This window comes from Artemia franciscana, chromosome 3 (genome assembly GCF_032884065.1).
Source record: "Artemia franciscana chromosome 3, ASM3288406v1, whole genome shotgun sequence".
NCBI lineage: Eukaryota > Metazoa > Arthropoda > Branchiopoda > Anostraca > Artemiidae > Artemia > Artemia franciscana.
In genome coordinates, this window is record NC_088865.1 from 32412566 (window position 1) to 32426247 (window position 13682).

Sequence of the window (13682 nt, forward strand, 5' to 3'; positions counted from 1 at the left end):
AACGGCAAAGAGTGTTAAGTTGAAAATTTCTGGGAATCCTGAACTAAATCAAAAGACACTACGTGCATTCATGTTGCCAAAAGGGCGTACCTGCAATGTGTCAGGAATAAACAAGGGTATTAAGTTGAAACTTCCAGGAAATGTTGAGAGGGATGTTAAAGTATATCGAAAGGCACTATATGCATCCAAGTTGTCAAAATGGTGCTTCTTCAATGTTTCAAAGCGGCTAAGGTTAAGCAGATATTTTAAAGGGATGACGTGGGGGGGGGGTAGACATAAATTTAAAGAAACTATACGGATCCAGTTCTTCAAAAGAGCATATTTTTTAATATTTCAGGAACAATTAGTGCATTAAACTAAAACTTTCAGGGAATGTTGTTGGGGGCGTTGGAATAAAAATAAGAAACACTACGTGCATCCAGATTTTCCAAAAGGCGTACATGCAAAACCTAAGATAGTCTGCAATATCTGAACTAGCGAAAGGCATATTTTACGATTTAAGGGATCCAGCCAAAAGTTCGAGGGAAAATATGAAATAGGCATTAAGAAGGTCCTAAATTTTGACATGGGGGGGGAGGGTCAAAGTAACTTACATCAAATGCAACAAACAATTTTGAAGAAAATTTGATTGGATTAACTATTACTAAAAATATGGTTTTTTGCATGCTGATCTGGTTTAAATTTCAGACACTGAAGGCCCTTTAGTTAAAGTTTGAAAAACAAGGGAACCTCAACATAAAAACAAATCTGATTGCATTGATTCTTGACAGCCTACTTTTATCTTATTTCTTTGCCACAAATTCAGAAATGTTTTAAGACATTAGCTGAAAATAAATTTAAAATGAGCAAAAACCATTAGGAATCAATAAAACAAGACCCGAAACAAACCGAAATTGTTATAAATAACTAAGTCAAAATAAAATATACAGAAATTAGTGCAAACAGAAGTAGGACTAATTCACTAGGACTAATTCCAAGGAGCCATTCGGGCTTTTTGAATGATAGTAGGTTGTTTTTAGAATTTAGCAAGATGTTTTTTGACTCTCATTAAGGGCTAAAGGTATTAGGTTGAAACTTTCAAGAGATATAGATGAGGCTGCTGAGCTACATCAAAAGACACTTTCTGCATCCAAGTTGTAAAAAAAATGTATCTGCAATATCTAAGGAATTACTAGAGGTATTAAGCTGATGGATGTTTTGCGGCGGGGGCATGGAACTAAGTCAAAAGGTACTATATGTATCCATTATGCCATAAAGGCGTATCCACAAAATCTCACGAAGATCTAAAAAATACTGATTTCAGACTTTCAGGAAATGTTAAGAGTGTTATTGGATTAAACTAAAAAGACGCTATTTGTGTCTAGGTTGTCAAAGTTAAGCATCAGCTAACAGGAACAGCTAAGTGGAGGAACTTGAAACTGTCAAAGAGTGATAAAGGGCATTTTGAACTAAATCAAAAGACATCATGTGCCGAAGGATTGTCAAAAAGGCGATGTGGTAAATGATGGCAATTCATTGCTTCCAGTAGAATTTCAGACAAGCACACTTAATTCTCATGTTCGAAGGAAAAACCAAATTGGTGACTTAGATCAGGACTTGAAGCTGGTATGCAAAATCTTGTTTAATAAAAAGATAATACGTAAGATAAAAATTAAACATTTCTAAGAAGAACCTGTTTGGAATCAGTTTCCTGTTCACCGTCTATGTAAAAATGGATAACTGTAGCAAATGATGGCAATTTTCTTTTCTTTTCGGTGCAATTTCGTACTGAAACACCAAAATTGTCCTGTTTGAAAGAAAAGCAATTTGGCGCTTTAGACTAGGGCTTGAAGCTAGTATAAAGAATTTAGTTGACTCAAAAGACATTAAGTAGGATCAAATTGAACATTCCTAAGAAATCCCTGTTTGGTATCAGTTTATAGTTTACCATCTCGTAACAATATAAAACTGTAGAACATGATAGTAATTTTTTGTTCCCAGTGTAATTTCGGGTAGACATATCGTAATTGTCTTGTTTAAAAAAAAAATATTTGGTTCTTTACATTAGGAGTTGAAGCTGGTATTCAGAATCTACCTAACTCAAAAGATATTGCGTAATACCAAAATTAAACGTTGTTAAGAAACTCCTGTTTGGGGTCAGTTTACTTCTTATTTGGAACTCTGCCAGTTAATATTAAGAACTTAATTTGATTATTCTCTTTTTCAAAGAAATGCAATTTGATTCTTTAAAAAAGGGCTTGAAGCTGTATCCAGAATCTAGTTGACTCAAAAGACATTACATTAGATCAATATTAAACATTAACAAAAACGTCCTGTTTGGAACCAGTTTACTCTTCACCGTCTATATAAAATGAAAAACTGTAGTAAATGATAGCAATTTTTATGGCACTTGGTATTAACCAAGTGAGATATAGCAATCGCCAATTCTGTCGGTCTGTCTGTCTGTCGGTCCCGGTTTTGCTACTTTAGGCACTTCCAGGTAAGCTAGGACGATGAAATTTGGCAAGCGTATCAGGGACCGGACCAGATTAAATTAGAAATAGTCGTTTTCTCGATTTGACCATCTGGGGGGGGGGGGGGAGGGGGAGTGGGGGCCCGGTTAATTCGCAAAAAAATAGAAAAAATGAAGTATTTTTAACTTATGAGTGGGTGATTGGATCTTAATGAAATTTGATGTTTGGAATGATATTGTGTCTCAGAGCTCTTATTTTAAATCCCGACCGGATCTGATGACACTGGGGGGAGTTGGAGGGGGAAAACCTAAAGTCCCGGTTTTGCTACTTTAGGCACTTCCAGGTAAGTTAGGACGATGAAATTTGGCAAGCGTATCAGGGACCGGACCAGATTAAATTAGGAATCGTTTTCCCGATTTGACCATCTGGGGGGGAGTGGGGGCCGGTTAATTCGGAAAAATATAAAAAATTAAGTATTTTTAACTTATGAGCGGGTGATTGGATCTTAATGAAATTTGATGTTTGGAATGATATTGTGTCTCAGAGCTCTTATTTTAAATCCCGACCGGGTCTGATGACATTGGGGGGAGTTGGAGGGGGGAAACCTAAAATCTTGGAAAACACTTAGAGTGGAGGGATCGGGATGAAACTTGATGGGAAAAATAAGCACAAGTCCCGGATACATGATTGACATAATCGGAACTGATTCGCTCTCTTTGGGGTAGTTGGGGGGGAGGGGGAGTAATTCTTAAAAATTAGAAAAATGAGGCATTTTCAACTTACGAACGGGTGATCGGATCTCAATTAAATTTGATGTTTAGAAGGATATCGTGTCTTAGAACTCTTATTTTAAATCCCGACCGGATCTGGTGATGGGGGCGGCGAGTTGGGAGGGGGAAACCTAAAGCTTGGAAAACACTTAGAGTGGAGGGATCGGGATGAAACATGGTGGGAAAAATAAACACAAGTCCTAGATAGATGATTGACATAAACGGAATGGATCCGCTCTCTTTGGGGTAGTTGAGGGGGGTATTTCTGAAAAAAAAATGAGGTATTTTTAACTTACGAACGGGTGATCGGATCTCAATGAAATTTGATATTTAGAAGGATATCGTGGCTCAGAGCTCTTATTTTAAACCCGATCGGATCTGGTGACATTGGGGGGGGGGAGTTGGGAGGGGAAACCTAAAACTTGGAAAACACTTAGAGTGGAGGGATCGGGATGAAACTTGGTGAGAAAAAAACACGAGTCCTAGATACTTGATTGACATAACCAGAACGGATCCGCTCTCTTTGGGGTAGTTGGGGGGGGGGGGATAATTCCGAAAAATTAGAAAAAATGAGGTATTTTTAACTTACGAACGGGTGATTGGATCTCCATGAAATTTGATATTTAGAAGGATATCGTGTCTCAAAGCTCTTATTTTAAATCCTGACCGGATCTGGTGACATTGGGGGAAGTTTGGGGTGGGGAAACCTAAAATGATGGAAAACGCTTAGATTGGAGGGATTGGGATGAAATTTGGTTGGAAAAATAAGCAGAAGTCTTGCATATGTGATTTACATAAGTGGAACGGATCCGCTCAATTGCGGGAGGGGGGGGGGTAATTCTGAAAAATAAGAAAAATGACGTATTTTTAACTTACGAAGGAGTGATCGGATCTTCATGAAACTTCATATTTAGAAGGACCTTGTAACTCCGATATCTTATTTTAAATCTCAACCGGATCAAGCGTAATTGGGGGGGGGGCAGTTGGGGGGACCGGAAATCTTAGAAAATACTTAAAGCGGTGAGATCAGGATGAAGCTGGATGGGATGAATAGAAACCTGTCTAAGATACGTGACTGACATAACTGGACCGGATCTGCTCTCTTTGGTGGAATTTGGGGGGGGGGGTAATTTTGAAAATTGAGGTATTTGTAACTTACGAAAGGGTGACCAGATCTTAATGAAATTTGATATTTAGAAGGATCTTGTGCTTTAAAGTTCTAATTTCAAATTCCGACCAGATCCTGTGACATTCGGGGGAGTTGAGGGGGGAACCGGAATTCTTGGAAAACATGAAAATTGGGGTATTTATATCTTACGAATAGATGATTGGATCGTAATCAAATTTGATTTTTAGAAGGAATTCATGTCTCAGAGCTCTTATTTCAAATCACGACCAGGTCTTTTGACATTGTGGGGATTTGGAGGGGGAAATCTTGGAAAAACACTTGGAGTGTAGGAATCGGGATGAGGCTTTGTGGATAGAATAAACAAATGTCCTTGATACGTGATTGACAGAATCGTACTGGATTCGCTCTCTTTGGGGGAGTTGGGGGGAGGGGTTCAGTGATTTGGCGAGTTCGGTGCTTCTGGACGTGCTAGGGCGATGAAAATTGGTAGGCGTGTCAGGGAGCTGCACAATTTGACTTGATAAAGTCGTTTTCCCAGATTCGACCATCTGGGGGGCGAAAGAGAGAGGAAAAATTAGAAAAAATTAGGTATTTATAACTTACGAGTGGGTGATCGGATCTTAAATGAATTTTGATATTTAGAAGGACTTTGTGACTCAGAGCTCTTATTTTAACTCTTGACCGGCATTAAGCCTCTTATTTTCCTTTTTAAATCAATCGATTGATTCATAGAATTTTGTTAGAGCTCATACCATATGATCTCTTGGCTCTTAGCTCTTCTCGCCTCGTCACAAGTGCCATATGAGCTCTTAGCTCTTGTTTACTTTCCTGTGCAATTTTGGTCAGAGAGGCACTAATTATCCTGTTTGAAGGAAAAGCGATTTGACGCTTTAGATCAGGGCTAGAAGCTAGTATGTATAATCTAGTTGACTCAAAAGATATTATGATTTTCCAAAAGTAAGGGGCACACTAACAGTATTATTTTTTTTTAAAGTTAAAAAATATTTAAAACATATCATTTTTCAAAGATCAGAGACAAATGAATGGAACTTTTTTCAAGTTAAAAGATGTGAAAGGGATTTTTTTTCAAGTTTTAAAAAACGAGCAAAACAGAAGCTTTTAAATTGAGAAAAACATGCAAAACAAATTTTTTATCAAATGTCAGACAAGTGAACGATTTTTCTTGTCAAAAGCTGGAGACACATTGGCGTGAATGACAGAGTTTTCCAAGAGCCTGAAATAGGTGCACAGGGGCCGTTTTTCACTAAGTCAGAAACATACAAACAAATTTTTTTTTCGAAGATCAAAGAAACTTGAACGGGATTTTCATAGGTCAGAGGTGCATTAATTGGACGGTTTTTTAATTGTTCTTTAATATCGCCTGTTCTGTATTTTAAGTAATCTATGTAATTTAAGTAATCTATGTATTTAAAGTAATTTCTAAACCAATTCAATAAACTGAAAGTTCACACAAGGATCAAGATAAATGTATAGTATTACTTAATTACTAATACATCTTAGTCCCAGCCTCGATCTCTGTACACTTCCATCATAGGGCACCCGATCGACAGCTGCCACTAAATTTGTATTTTTAGTTATTTTTTTAGCCTTTATCTTTTCCTGCAAAGACATATCGACCCCCTAATCCCTAAAAACACAAAAAAGGGAGTTAAAAGAAATAAAATACAAAAAATACAATTGGATATTTTACACCGTATAGGCAAATCATTTCTTTCCTTTATTTTTTTTATATTTGTATTATTTTCCCTTTGGCTGCTCAGTTTTACACGAGAAAAATAATTTCTGGTGGGGCGGATTGTCCATTGAGAATATTTCCCGGGGAAGATTTTCGGGGGAATTTTTCTGAGAGGAATGAGCTGGACATCATCTAAAGTTATTCCTGGTCGATTTTTTTTCAGCTAAATAACAATGTATGAACAACTTATTTTCTTTTTTCTTTTCTTTTGACAGTTTACGTGTCACAATTTGAATTCAATTAATTATTTCAGCTTTAATTTTGCTAGCGGAACGAAAACAGAGTCATGAAACATCTAGCAAGACATATTCACAGTTCAAAGAAAACCATAGTCCCTAATTTCTCAATTAAAAAGGTAATTTAGAATGTCATGCAGTGCAGGTGAGAAACATTCTTATAAACATGCAATAGCGTGACTACTTTCTTCGGTAAGCCAAAGATGGAAATATGCTTACCACTTTGCCGATCGAAGCAGTGATGTTCATACATTCATGATAGTAGTGGAGAATATTCAGATTGAAAAGGTTGGATAGTTTTTATTATGTAAATTAATTTCATTTTTAAGCTTACTATTGCCGTTCTCTTTTAAGTTGTATATTCGATGTGTTATTTTTGTTTCAAGTATAACAGGTATTTGTGTGTTATTCAGAACACACTCAATAAGTGAAGTTAGGCTCTTTCGTGAAACAAACTACGATGCAGGTACATTTTATGAGAAAAACCGGTTTCATAGCCACAAAGACAAAACTCAATTTAGTTTGCTACGAATAGTGATAGAAAATAGTGTCTGAACATGGATTTTGAAATGAAGATTTGGGATTTGCCAAAGACTGAAAAAGAGGCAATTATAAGTTGTAATCTTAGAATTTTCCTGAAAAGTATTACATTTTCATCATATTTTGTTTCATTTCATTAGCTTTACAAAAGTTTGGGCTATATATTTGCAAATTAGGGGGTACATTATATCAAATACCTAACTTAACATAACCTAAACCACCTCTCTGTATAAAGTATTTAATTAAAATCTACCTGCATTGTAGTTTGTTTCACGAGAGAACCTAACTTCCTTTATTGAGTGTGTTCTGAATAATACACAAGTACCGCATAACATTACATACCACAAATGAAATATAACATGTAATATATTACAAGATCTCTATGATGCAACCTCTCTTACTCTCTTTATTGTCATCACTTTGTTTTGAAACATACATCAACTCCGTTTATTTCCAATCTTTGCTTTTCTTTGTTTCCTTATTCCATTTTTCCCACATGCATTCGCGTTTTTCGAAATATTTCCGTTTTTAATTTTACCGATGATATCTTCCCCCTTAGTGTTTCTATTTCTTGTCATGAGTACCTTTGCCTTAATTACCCTAATAAAACCCTTCTAAAAAGAAAGGAAATCTCGAGCTTAAAACCTCTTAGCACCGAACATTGAGTGTGCCGGATAGCAGTGGCACAATGGCGAAAACGCTTATTTTAGAAAAAGACTAACTGTAAAATCATAAACTTTACGTCGCAATTATATTTAATATACCTAGATTCCTTATATGAGAAGTTTAAAATTCTCTGTCCCTAAGCTTCGGATAATAATTCCTTTTTTCGAAGTCTTTGCTACTCTCAAGATGGTCAGAGTACGTTAATTTGGATATAAATATATTAAAAAATCTATAATACATTTTTTTTCGTTCTATCTTATAAGGGAGCCCTCTGTAAAAAATGAAAGAACTGCCAGGGCTACTCAAAATCGAAAGATCCTCCTCAAAATCAAATGATCCTCTGAATTTCTTATGGTCGAGTTGAAAAACATTCTGGTGAAAAACCCTTTCACGATGTCTTATATACATTCCTTCACTCCTTAAGGATTTTAACAAATCCAATGTGTCTAATTCCACTTTCATGGTAACAATGTCTGAATCTAACATTTCATGGTAACGAACTGTAAGTAAGGAGTGACGCGGCTCAATAGTAACCGAAACTCTAAAAACCAGAATTTTGATACCAATAGTTACATCAGAAGAATTGCATTTTGATGCTGATTTTAAATATGTAAGTTTTATCAAGTTTAGTCTTATCCATCAAAAGTTATGAGCCTGAGAAAATTTGCCTGTTTTAGAAAAACACCCCCTAAAAGTCATAAATCTTGATGAAAATCACACCATCAGATTCAGCATATCAGAGAACCCTAATGTAGAAGTTTCGAGCTCCTATCTACAAAAATGTGGGATTTTGCATTTTTTATATGATGGGATATCAGATGTGATATCCCATCAGTTTCTAGTAGCTATTGTATCATGTCGATAAATGCTTTTGAATATTCGTATTATTTTTATTAAAAGATAAAAAAAAGAACATACTAAACCCGCAAACAGGTAATGAGTAGCTTTTTTCTGTTTTTTTATCCCATGGCCTTCAGGAACTACTCCTCGCTATTCCTCACATTTTTCTTGTGTTTGATGTGCAGGTTCACTTTAATATGGCACAATATGATATGATATTCATCAAAACTACAACCCCTTATGGGCTAGCCTTGATACGTAAATACAACAATATTGATTTATAAAAAAGACAAACTCTTGAATCGAAACTAATTTATAAATAAATTTCAGAAAATGGTCTTTACCTACCATACCTGAGCCCACCAACTTTCGAAATTTATTAGTCTTCGTAGAACTTCTGCCTCTTAATATAAAATCCACCCTTTTCTCCTATATATACCACCTCAGAAAAAATTTCATTCATTAGCCCACTTAATTCCTTACAAAAATTCAAAAATAAACTAAATCATACTCCTCATCTTCACACATTGGACATAAACAAGGACATATATTCGAATTTACCCTTTCAAAAACTTTTTTTTATCACCAAGTGGTAAAAAAAATTCCCCCTCCCAATATTATTGTCCTTAGCTTCTCCTTCTTAACCCTTGTCTTAAAATAAAGTTCTTCATCCCATTCTTGTTTAATTCCTTCATACGAAGAGAGGGACGGGGATCCTATTGTCTCGCAATACCATTCCTAAATTTTCTGGCTCTTTAAAATAAACCTTTCTTGTTTAAATACCCCCTTTTTTTCTAGCACTGAGCATTTTCTGTCATTCCACCACTTAGATTCTGCACAGCTTCCTAAAATATATCTTATTGGGATAACCCAAGAACCTTTTCTCCAATCTCTCAAGTGCTTTTGGTGTGCTGCCTTAGCAGCCTAGATTTTTGCTAGTTTCTCCCAGTACTCAACCATGCTAACTAGTCTGTTTACTCTTACATTAATCAGCCTGAAATCAAACAGTTCGTGGTAACGAACTGTAAGTAAGTAGCGACCCGGCTCAATAGTAACCGAGACTCTAAAAAACAGAATTTTTATAACAATAGATACATCAAAAGAATCGAATTTTTATGCTGATTATATATATATAAGCTTCAGCAAGTTTACCCACCATCAAAAGTTACGAGCCTGAGAAATTTGCCTTATTTTGGAAAAAGGGGAAAACACCCCCTAAAGTCATAAAATATTAACGAAAATCCCACCATCAGATTCAGCGTATCAGTGAACCCTACTATAGAGGTTTCAAGCTCCTAACTGCAAAAATGAGGAATTTGTATTTTTTTTTGCCATAAAAAAGATCACGGATGCGTGTTTATTTGTTTTTTCCCTGGGGTGATCGTATCGACCTGGTGTTCCTAAAATAAGGTGAGAGGGCTCATTCGAAACGAAATTAAAAGTTCTAGTCTCCTGTTAAAGTGACCAAAAAAATTGAAGGGCAACTAGGCCCCTTCTCATGCTCATTTTTTCCCTAAAGTGTTGCCCATTGTTTACCTATAGTATTGGCTATTGGTAAGTACACAGTTTCGAGGGGGATTTTTTTTCTGTTGGGGGAGGGATTGGGTTACGCGCGAGGATCTTTTCATGGAGGAATTTTTCATGGGGAAAGATAATTTCTATGAAGGGGGTGCTGGATGTCCCAGAATTATTTAAAAAACAATCCGAAATTAAATTAAAAAGAAAAGAAGTTTTTTCTGCTGAAAGTAAGGAGTGACATTGAAACTTCTAACGAAAGGAAATTATTGCGTATATGAGGGAGCTTGTTCCCTCGTCAATACCTCGCTTTTTACGCTAAAGTATTTTTGATAATTTCAAAAGATCTATCTATTCTAATTAAACGGCCTTTGTGATTCAGGGGTTACTCTTAAAGAATCGGAACAAAATTCGAAGTTTAGCGTAAAGAGCGAGATATTGAGATGGGGCAAACCCCTCATATAACGAATATGAAGAGTTCACCCCTCGCCAATACCTCGCTCTTTACGCTAATGTTCGAAATCTGTAAAATAATGGCCGATATAAGCAATGATTTGTTTGCGTTATTTTCTGGCCAATCTTGTCATTTAATTTTACCTTAAGCAGCTTATGATACCTTGATGTGAATTGATACCTTGGATGTGAAGGAAGATTTGTTTAGTGAGGAAGAATTAGCGACAGTACTAGAAGGATTAAAAAATAATAAGGCCCCAGGTGCTGATAGTATGATTAATGAGTTCCTTAAATATGGTGGCTCTGAGGTTAGGAATAAGCTACTGAAGATTATGAACATGATTTTTGAAAAAGGGGAAGTACCCAATGATTTTAGGAAAACCTTAATTAAACCACTGTATAAGAAAGGTGACAAGAGTGAATGTCGGAATTATCGAGGCATTAGTCTGGTCTCTGTAGGTAGCAAATTACTGAGTAATGTGATACTTTTTAGACTGAGACATGCTGTAGACAAAGTTTTAAGGGAAGAACAATGCGGTTTTAGAAAAGGTAGAGGATGTGTCGACCATGTTTTCACTCTTAGGTTAATAATTGAGAAGTCCCTTCGTTGTCAAACACCTTTGGTCCTTAGTTTTATCGATTATGAGCAAGCTTTCGATTCTGTTGATAGAACAGCGTTAACAAAGGTCTTATCGTTATATGGTATACCAGAAAAATACATTAAAGTGATTTGCGCTATGTACGAGAATAATACTGCTGCGGTTAAGGTAGGAAATGAGGTTAGCAACTGGTTTTGTATTAAATCAGGAGTTAAGCAGGGTTGTGTTCTATCCCCCTTTATATGGATCATTTTGATGGACTTCGTCTTAAGGAGCACAGGAAAGGCAATTGGAGACCATGGAATCAAATGGGGAGGAAGAACGCTCCTGGACTTAGATTATGCTGATGATTTAAGCATATTAGATGAAAGTGTGAGCAAAATGAATGAATTTTTAGAGGTTTTACGAGTTCAGGGTGCTAAAATAGGCTTGAAAATTAATGTTAAGAAGACTAAGTCACTAAGGTTAGGAATAAGTGAAGATGAACAGGTGACCTTAGGTAACGAAAAGATTGATCAGGTTGGGAGCTTCAGTTACCTTGGTAGTATTATTAGTAAAGATGGTAGGAGCAGTGAAGATGTTAAAAGTAGAATAGCTAAAGCTCAGGGTGTTTTTTCACAGTTAAAAAAAGTTTGGAAGAATAGAAAGATAAGCCTACAAACCAAGATTAGAATATTGGAAGCTACAGTGATGACAGTGGTCAAATATGGCTCTGAAGCATGGACACTCCGAAAAGCAGATGAAAATTTACTAGATGTTTTCCAGAGAAATTGCCTACGGATTGTTCTGGGTACCCGGCTGACTGACCGTATTTCAAACAGTAGGTTGTACGAAAAGTGTGGTTCAATCCCGCTTTCTGGGGCTATTATGAAAGAAAGGTTGAGATGGCTAGGCCACGTTCTACGGATGAAGGATGACAGATTACCGAAGATTTTCCTTTTTGGCCAACCGTCTGGGGCTACACGGAAAGCAGGTCGTCCTTGTCTGGGTTGGGAGGATGTCATAAATAAGGATTTAAAGGAAATGGGAACTTCCTGGGAGGGTGTAAAGAGGGAGGCTTTAAATAGATTAGGTTGGAGGAGGAGCGTGCGTAGCTGTGTTGGCCTCAGGCGGCTTGGTGCTGCAGTGAGTTATTAGTAGTAGTAGTAGTAGATTACATAAAAAAACTAGTTTTTTTAACTGAAAGTAAGAAGCGACATTAAAACTTAAAACGAACAGAAATTACTCCGTATATGAAATGGGTTGTCCCCTCCGCAATCCCTTGCTCTTTACGCTAAAGCTTTTAATCGTTTTAAAAAGCAAAATTGTGGCAAAGAGTCAAACTTTAGCGTAAAGAGCGAGGGATTGTGGAGGGGACAACCCATTTCATATACGGAGTAATTTCTGTTCGTTATAAGTTTTAATGTCGCTCCTTACTTTCAGTTCAAAAAACTAGTTTTTTTTATGTAATTTCTGAACGTTTTTGAATTAATGCATGTTTGATTTTGGCTCTCCACACATAAATTATTAAAATGAAATTCGCGTATTAATTCCTTTTTTGGCTAAATGGCTTTCTCTTAGTTTTGATCAGACGGTTTTGAGAAATAAGGGATGGGGAAGGAGGCCTAGTTGTCATGCAATTTTTCGGTTACATAAAAAGGCAACTATAAATTTTAATTTTTAACGAATATTTTTATTAGTAAAAAATATACGTAACTTAAGAATTAGCTGACGTAACAAACTCTTATATTCTTTAATTTTTATTAGGTATATGAGGGTGTTTGTACCCTCGTTAATACCTTGTTCTTTACACTAAATCGTAAGTTTTGTCCCAATTCTTTAAGAATGACCCCTGAATCAGAAAGGCCGTAGAATAAATAGTTGAAATTACTAAAAATACTATAGCATAAAGAGCGAGGTATTTATTTCCTCCTAAATACCTCGCTCTTTATGCTAAAGTACTTTTTGAACCCCTCATAAGCGTAGTCTGTTCGTTTTAAGTTTCAATGTTACTCTTTACTTTCAATTGAAAAAACTCCCATGTTTATTTTTTCATTATTTTTTTTATAGTAGTTTTAGAAAATCATGCGCCCTTTTAATTGAATTTCTGTTCCCCCATGACATATTCCTCCAAGGAAAGATCCTCACACATAGCCCCCTCCCCTCGACCCCACCCCCAAAACCAAAAAAAAATCCCCTGAAGACGACTGTACACTTCCCAATAACCATTATTATATGTAAACACTGGTCGAAGTTTGTAACTTCCAGCCCCTCCCCCAGGGACTGTGGGGGAATAAGTCATTCCCAAAGACACAGTTATTATGGTTTTTGACTATGCGGAACAAAATGGCTATCTCAAAATTTTGATCTGTTGACTTTGGAGAAAAAATGAGCGTGGGAGGGGGCCTGGGTGCCCTCCAATTTTTTTGGTCACTTAAAAAGGTCAAGGGAACTTTTCATTTCTGTTAGAATGAGCCCTCTCGCGACATTCTAGGACCACTTGGTCGATACGATGACCCCTGGGGAAGAGAAAAAAAAACAAAAAACAAGAGCTAAGAGCTCATATGGCACTTGTGACGAGGCGAGAAGAGCTAAGAGCCAAGATATCATATGGTATGAGCTCTAACAAAATTCTATGAATCAAAAGATTGATTTAAAAAGGAAAAAAAGAGGCTTAATGCCGGTCAAGATTTAAAATAAGAGCTCTGAGTCACAAAGTCCTTCTAAATATCAAAATTCATTAAGA

The 13682-nt window shown here is 36.3% G+C and overlaps 1 protein-coding gene across 1 annotated transcript in view; it reads left to right on the forward strand.

Moving 5' to 3' along the window:
* The first annotated feature begins 6572 nt into the window (after positions 1-6572).
* Positions 6573-13682, forward strand: part of LOC136025175 (uncharacterized) — a 45082-nt gene continuing 37972 nt past the window's right edge. The window contains exon 1 of the mRNA XM_065700945.1: positions 6573-6632. The gene's annotated coding sequence lies outside the window, so the exon portion shown is untranslated. The remainder of the gene's footprint in view (positions 6633-13682) is intronic.